General features: G+C 44.1%; 1 non-coding gene across 1 annotated transcript; it reads right to left on the bottom strand.

The window, feature by feature from the left end:
• Positions 1 to 7,131: 7,131 nt before the first annotated feature.
• LOC115874023 lies at positions 7,132 to 7,275 on the bottom strand. The gene has a single exon (XR_004048763.1). It is a non-coding gene; the product is annotated as a small nucleolar RNA SNORA48 (small nucleolar RNA).
• Positions 7,276 to 8,101: the final 826 nt, after the last annotated feature.

Below are 8,101 nucleotides of genomic sequence, written 5' to 3'. Positions count from 1 at the left end.
AATTGTGCCCACTCCAAAGGAAAGGACCCCTGGTGGCACACTGCTTAAAGCATGCCACGCTGAAGTAAGCGGACCCTGCCAGGCGCTGTGCGGGAGAAACGTCTGCTTCCAGAAAGATCAGAGCCTCAGGGCAGTGGTACTCTGTCCCACCGTCTCACTAGGGTAGCACTGGACTAGCATGCAAGGGCTCGGTGGTTTGGGGAATTCAAAGGCATAAGTCAAACAGTGAGAATCTGGGGACAAAGGAAGAAAGAAAGTAGTCACACGGAAGGAAAGGAGGAACAGCCCAGGGAAAGCAGGGCCTTGTTTGATAAGCTGTCGCCTGCTCTGCTTGCACAGAGGCGCAGCCCTGCGAAAGGAATGTCCAATTAAGGGGAGAGGATTATGGGTGTAATCCTGGGAAGTTATCAAGGGCCTGATCTGTTTGGCCTCTCTGCTCCTACTGCCCGGGTATAATAGCTTGTCTTATAGAGCCAGTGAAGTGTGTCAGCCTCGCCGCCGCATGGCAGTGCCTTAGCAGGGCCAAAGCCCAAGCCAGCTCTCCTCCAGATCCATCCAGTGCTCGCTAACCTGGTCCCTGGCTTCAGCTTGTTCCAGGTGAAAAGGAACAGATTTAGCAAAATTGACCCCTTCCTCAGGGAGTCCACTAATCCTGCCTAGGCTAGCTGATGAAGACGTGGTCACAGTGGCCAGACGGGGAATGGACACTCTCCGGGGGAGGCCTAGATGCCACAGTCAGTCTCTTGCTGGTTCAGGGGAGTCATGTCCAGAACCCAGAGGGATAATAATTCTGGATTGTAAATGGTAGTAGGAGACTAATTTTCACCCATTGCCAGGGCAAAGCAAGGCAGATTCTTAGTGAGATATCATGCCATACCTAATCAATTGATTTTGTTTGAGTTATAATTAATTATAATTTAAAAAAACTGTGGGGGGATGCTTTTAAGACATTATGGTGTCCAAAGATAACAAATAGAAAATGTATATACGATCAATACTTGTGGTGGGTTCAAATAATTTAACAACCAGTTCACTGCCCGAATAACTGTCTTAAGCATAAAAATATACACTGAAAGGTAGTTAATTATTTCATACAGTTAACACTTAAATGAGAACAATATAACTAGATGATGTTATCAGAAAGAGTTTTAAAATATTAATCAAAATATTCAATGATGCCTGAGAAATGAACAATAAAACAATTATTTAAGATATGTCCATATTGCTTCCTGGTCGGTGTCCTCACTTGCAATATTCCTTGCCTTCATCCAAGCCGTATTTTCATGGTTAGAGTAGGATCTCATTCGCTAAGAGGTGGGTCCATTGGACATTTATTTGTGTCATTGTGTTTGATAGATTAGAAACAGGCGACTTCTCTTCTCTGGTCATATTATGTTCATCTTTGAAAAATCCCTTTCCGCTTCAACGGAACTTACAGCGATTGTTCTGACAATGTTTTTATCTCTTTGAACACTTTCAGGAATGACATCATTCACTACATATCGTGCAGGAATTTGGGGCACAGCACAAAGCTGAAATGAGCAACAGCGTGCCACTCACTGGCTGTTTTGCATTTACCCTTTCCGTTCTATGTTTGTTGACTGAAGTAACAAATGCAGGGGAATAAAAATGCAGTATTTCATCAAAAGTATAATGAGTTTTATGAAGTGAATAAATAAATGTGACAAGAATAGTTGTAATTTTTCATAGCTATTAACAAAAGGACCATTTCTATGGGTGCTTAGAATGCATTGCTGTGCAGGTGAACATGGAAAAAGGGTACAAGTGTAAGTTTGTGATTTCCACACTGTTCCAATTGTTCCACACTGTGATTCCATCTTTCAGAGGCCCCTGGTGATAAGCGTCATTTTATTTTATTTATGGATCATTTTATTGTGGGCTCTTACAGACATTATAACAATCCATAAATCAATGACATCAAGCAAACTTAGACAGATGCTGCCATCATCATTTTCAAAACATTTTCTTTCTACTTGAGCCTCTTGATATCAGCTCCTCTTTATTCCCTCCCTCCCCACACTCATGAACCCTTAATAAACTACCTATTATTACTATTGTTTTTTCATAGCTTACACTGTCAGGCGCATCCCTTCACCCACAGTTATGTTATTCATCCCCCCTCTAGGTGTGGGGAGCAAGTGGCATTTTAACAACCAGTTTGCCAAACTCAACAGAGAACCAAGAACCAGTTCTGCTGAAGAAGTGCAAAATGGCTAACTCCCACCACTGCTTAGATCCTGAAGTGGGTGGCCTTGAAAAGGGCGGGCCTCAGTGATGCGCACCTACCAGCATCCACTCCCTAACATAACCTCTTCCCCTTGAAAGATGTGGTGAGCTGCAAGGAGCTGCCTGGTCCCATGCTATTCCCACGGTGGGCTCCACACCCCACCACTGTAACCCACAGGGGGGTTAAGGGCTGATTCTTTTGGAAGAAGATTGCCAAACATTTTTTCCTAGTACTGTTTGGTCTGGAAGTTCCACTAGACCCTGATCAGTATCAATCATAACAGCACAAAGGCTTCCACTGACCACTGGATGGTGGCTGTGCACATGGTGCCTGCACCAGGGAGTGATTCCCAGCGTCCTGCAGGGAAGACCAGGGGCCCACCACTGAGCCACCACGGCTCTCATGCCAGGAAAGTGGACTGACCTGATTGGCTTGCTTTTGCAATCAACTATTGCAGAAAGGACAGACTATCACTTCTGAGAAGTAAGTTGGCTTCTGTACTGTGTGGGCCTGTTCTTCCTCTCTTGGTTTTCTCACCACGGGAAGCCAGTGGCCACGTGAGGCAACTCTAGGGGGAGGAAGGCCCATGTGGTGAAGCCTGCCCTAGCCATAAAGTTGAGCCGGGAAGCCTTCAGATGAGACCACAGCCCCAGGCAAGATTCTAAGTGCAACTTCATGAGAGACCTTGACTCAGAGGCCCCCAGTCAAACTCACCCTGGCTTCCCTCCCAGAAACCGCAAGGTACTAAATGTCTGCCCTTCGAACCATCACGTTTTAGACTTATATGCTATGCAGAAATAGATAGCTAATGCAGACTCAAAATAGTGACTTTACAAAAGGGGTTCCAGAGGAGACTGAAGAGTTATAAATAAGGACTATTAAAGTATTTGAGTTGAATTAGTGGGTGGTGCAAAAATTAATGTGTTCAGCTTCTAACGGAGTGGTTGGCAGTTCCAGCCCATCAAAGGCTACCTTGGAAGAAAGGCCTGGAGATCTATTTCTGAAAAACCAGTCCCTGAAGAACTCTCAGGGGGCCAAGGTGGTGTAGTGTTTAAGTGTTGGCCTACAATCCACATGGTTGATAGTTCCAAACTACCAGCAGCTCTGAGGGAGAAAGACTGGGTTTTCTGCTCCCACAAACAATTGCAGTCTCGGAAACCCACAGGGGAGTGGCTGTGGGTCAGCATGGACCCGATGGCATGAGCGAAGAACCCTCAGGCCTGTTGGATGCACAGGCTCACCAGGAGATGGAACTGCCTTGAGGACAACTGATAAGGAGTTAGAATAGTATCTGAGGGGCCGGCCCCAATCCCAACCACATGCACAGCCACCACCACCCCCTCCGAAGAATTTATTTCAGAGGACAGCACTGAAGTTACAGCTCAGGGAGAGGGACATGTCTGATCAGAGCACATGAGAGCAAATGAAGGGGGAGGAAGAGAGGGTGGAGCACCTCCTAGCCTACCAAGCCTTGAGGACAATATCCCTGCTCAGAGCAACCAATGCACAGAGAGGACCTGGCCGGCCCTACTATAAGACATGACATCCCTCACTGACCCATAGCCCTACAGGGTACAACACTGGAGACACAGTGTGGAAACTGCACCCGCTCTGACTCCACCACACCGAGGCAAAACACTAAGGGCATGCAACAACAACAAGGGGAACAGAGCAACGAAGTCCCCAGGGAAGACCAAAAGCAGACTTTGGGGCCAGGGCATGGCACCCCATCAGACTGGACCAGAAAACACTCAGGTCAACAAATAGACCTTGAACTGTTTACAGGCTTTTTTTTGTCATTGGTTTTTTTGCTGTTGTTGTTTTGTTTTGCTCTGTCTTGTTTTTGTGCATATTATTATCTCTGCATATCTATCTAGATAAGATAGGCGGGTTAAACAATCTGGAGGAGAAAACAACAGGACTGATGGTTCAGGGGAAGGGGGTGGTGGACATGGAAGAGAGAGGTGGGGAAAAGAAAGTAATGTTAACAAACCCAGGGACAAGGTAACAAGTGATCTAAAATTGGTGGCAAGGAGGGTGTAAGAGGCCTGGTAGGGCTCGATCAAGGGCAATGTAACCAAGAGAAATTACTGAAACGCAAATGAAGGCTGAGCATGATAGTTGGACAAAAAGAAAGTAAAAGGAAATAGAGGAAAGAACTAGGAGGTTTTTATAGAGGTCTAAATATAGGCATGTACATATATAAATATATTTATAAATGATTATAGGGGAATAGATCTTTGTGCATATATTTATAGGTTTAGTATTAAGGTAGCAGATGGACATTGGGCCTCCACTCAAGTATTCCCTCAGTGCAAGAATACTTTGTTCTAGTAAACTGGCATTCCATGATACTCACCTTCCCAAAACGATCGCTGAAGACAAAGCAGGTACATAAGCAAATGTGGCGAAGACAGCTGATGGTGCCCGGCTATCAAAAGATACAGTGTCTGGGGTCTTAAAGGCTTGAAGGTAAACAAGTGGCCACCTAGCTCAGAAGCAACAAAGCCCACATGGAAGAAGCACACCAGCCTGTGTGACCACGAGGTGTCCATAGGATCAGGTATCAGGTATCAAAGAACAAAAATCATCTCATTGTGAATGTGGGGGAGTGCCAAGTGGAGACCCAAAGCCCATCTGTAGGCAACTGGACATCCCCTTACAGAAGGGTCTCACGGAGGACTGCAGTGTAGCAACTTTCCTCTAGTTCTTGAATGCTTCCTCCCCACCACTATCATGATCCCAACTCTACCTTACAAATCTGGCTAGACCAGAGGATGTACACTGGTACAGATAGGAACTGGAAACACAGAGAATTCAGGACAAATGAACCCCTCAGGACCAGTGGTGAGAGTGGAGATATCAGGAGGGTGGAGGGAAGATGGGATAGAAAGGGAGAACCGATTACAAGGATCTACATATAACCTCCTCCGTGGGGGATGGACAACAGAAAAGTGGGTGAAAGGGGGATGTCGGACAGTGTAAGACTTGACAAAATAATAATAATTTATAAATTATCAAGGTTTCATAAGGGAGGGAGGGGAAAATGAAGAGCTGATACCAAGGGCTCAAGTAGAAAGAAAATGTTTTGAGAATGATGATGGCAACAAATGTACAAATGTGCTTGACACAATGGATGTATGTATTGATTGTGGTAAGAGTTGTATGAGCCCCCAATAGAATGATTTAAAAAAAATAAAACTTTGATTCTCTAATTCATAGCACAGACTCAGGATCTAGACCCCCACCAAGAGTTCATATTCCAGCTAATCTTCACCATTTATTAACATGTGACAACAAGAAGCTTATTTAAACTCTCAGTCCCTCCATATTCTGGTCTAAAAGTGGGAATAATAATAGCACCTAGCTTATAGGATGAAGAGCAAATGAGTTTAATAGATACAAACTGGTTAAAGCAATGCCTGGCAAAGAGTACATGCTCTATAGATGTCTGTTATCATGATTACTAAAACATGACAACAGGAAAGAGGACATCATATTTTGTATTTTATTTTTTTGTTTTATTTAAAACAGTTGTGTTATTTTAGTGGAGGTTCACAGAGCAGATGACCAATGTTATATTTAACAATTACTACACAGTGTCTCAGCTCTTTCACTGCAAACGCTCCATGCACTGTCACATATCCCACTTCTTGAACCAGAGGATGCGGCTAACTGTTCCCATGCCTGCTGCTTTCCTGACCCTCTGGACGGTGTCCTTGGGTAATTGCTGCCCTTCTGATCTTAAATGTCTGTTTGTACTAACGTGCAGGTGAGGTCAGTTCCAAACTAACAGGTGATGAAGGGCCATAGTGTTAGATGCATTTTATTATTATACAGCATTATTTGTTCATGGTTTATTCTAACATAAATTCAGGTTAACTAAAAAGTTGAGACAACTGGACAAAGAATTCCCAGATGCCCTTCACGCAGAAACTTCAAATCTTTGCTACATTTCCTGTAAGAGGTCGCTCTTTTTCTTTCTTTTCCCCCACTGATCAATTTAAAATAACTTTGCAGATACTCCACTGTACCTTTCAAAAATCCAGGGAATTTCCATGATCACAGGATCACAGGAAATTATACAGACACAAAAACAGGAAATGAACGTTGGAGCAATATTATTATGTGCCCTGGGTATCATGTAACCCTGGTGGCCCTCCACTCAGCTGCTAACTGGAAGGTAGGTGGTATAAACCCAGCAGTCCTTCCGTGGAAGAAAAGGCTCAGGGATGTGTTTCTATAAAGATTTCTAGCCCAGAGAACATTGTGGGATAGTACTACACTGTCCTATGTGGTCACTACTCATCTCATTGAGATATTTCAGTTCATCCCAGTCTTGTTCTTGGTAGCAGAAAAAAACCCACGATCATGTGCTGCGTTTAGTTGCCATGGGTCTTGCCCTTCAACCAGTTCTCACGTCTTGTCTGTGTTGGATGATCTTGGCATTTATGAATAGCGGAAGTCAGTTGTTTTGGAGCAGGGTCTTCCCTTTGGGGTGGTTGAGGGCTTGCTCATGATTAGGTAAGACTCTTCCTGCCGAATACTCCGAAGCGATGCCGAGATCTCCTCAGGGCCTGTATCAGGAGGCGCACGCTGGCCACTTCCAGCACTGCTCACTTCGTTCCACTGGTCAAAGTGGTTTCTGCCATGTGTCCCTGCTTCCAAGTGACGGTCTTGACTCGAGGAGTTGCACTTTGAGACGAGGCACACCGAATAAAACCCCACTGCCTCCCCAACTCATGGTGCCCTCTACAGCAGGGCAGAACTGCCCCATGTGGTGTTCAAGGCTCTAATCTTTATGATCCTCTGACTTTCTCTGTGCCCCAGAAAGTTTAGCCACTGTGCCATATGAACTCCTTTTTAAAATTATTATTATTATTATATGTGCCCTAGGCATGAAACAGCTCTGGCCACAATCCAGGCATCAAGCTAGGATGAACAAAGGACTTCAATTTGACGCTGTTCCTAACTGATATAAGAGCACCACCACCAGGCAGGTGTCTCTTTGCCCATAGCCAGGGGCCACAGGAACTTCTATTGAGCTGCAAGCAAGTCTCCTTTGGTCCTCAAACTTTGATCAAATGAGCTGTTACTCCGCTAATTCTGTCATGCATTCCACTTTCCTTAGCTGGCATGTCACGTTAAGAAAGAACAGCTCTCTTGGGCCTTATTTATTTATTCATCCACTTATTTACATCAGCAGAGACTGGTGGGTTCGTATTTTATTCGATAGGTAATAATCTTTTACTATCCATAATTTGTACTAAAACCAACTATAAAACGGAATAGCTCTGAGTTTAATCGTTTACTTGACAACATTTATTGACCAAGGCAAGATATATATTCACCTCTGAACGCCACGGTTATCTTTTCTTCTATTAAAATACAGATTTTTCTCATGTTAAGAATTGTTCTTTGCCTTTGTTTATGCTGTGACCAAGGTTAGTCGCTCTGAACACAGAGAACAGGTGGCATCATTATTAATCACTCCTGTGGAATATGACAGCAACATCATCCAAGATAAATCGTCAGCATCGCTCCGAAGAAGACTTAAAAACCTCATTTACCCAAGATTCTATCAGCGGTTATCAAAGAATTCCAACACGACTGTACACATTTATAAGGGAAAATATAATTGGAACAGGAAGTAGACTAAATTCATTGGGTGCAAAGCCATCATTTTAAAATCACTTTTCTTAAAGACAAGTTCTGTCTCACCTTTCTTTCCAAGCCCTAGGCATGTCCTGTAGTCTTACCAGGAGAAACTCCTTCTGAGACATCTAAAAGCCCAATTCCAGCAAAGATAAGCTCATTAATGTCTCACCCAATTTCAAGGATCCCCCCTACCCC

Source organism: Echinops telfairi, unplaced genomic scaffold (genome assembly GCF_000313985.2).
Source record: "Echinops telfairi isolate 266 unplaced genomic scaffold, ASM31398v2 ScPeMD7_7474;HRSCAF=8512, whole genome shotgun sequence".
In the NCBI taxonomy this organism is placed as follows: domain Eukaryota; kingdom Metazoa; phylum Chordata; class Mammalia; order Afrosoricida; family Tenrecidae; genus Echinops; species Echinops telfairi.
This window is presented reverse-complemented; position numbering and strand designations above follow the sequence as displayed.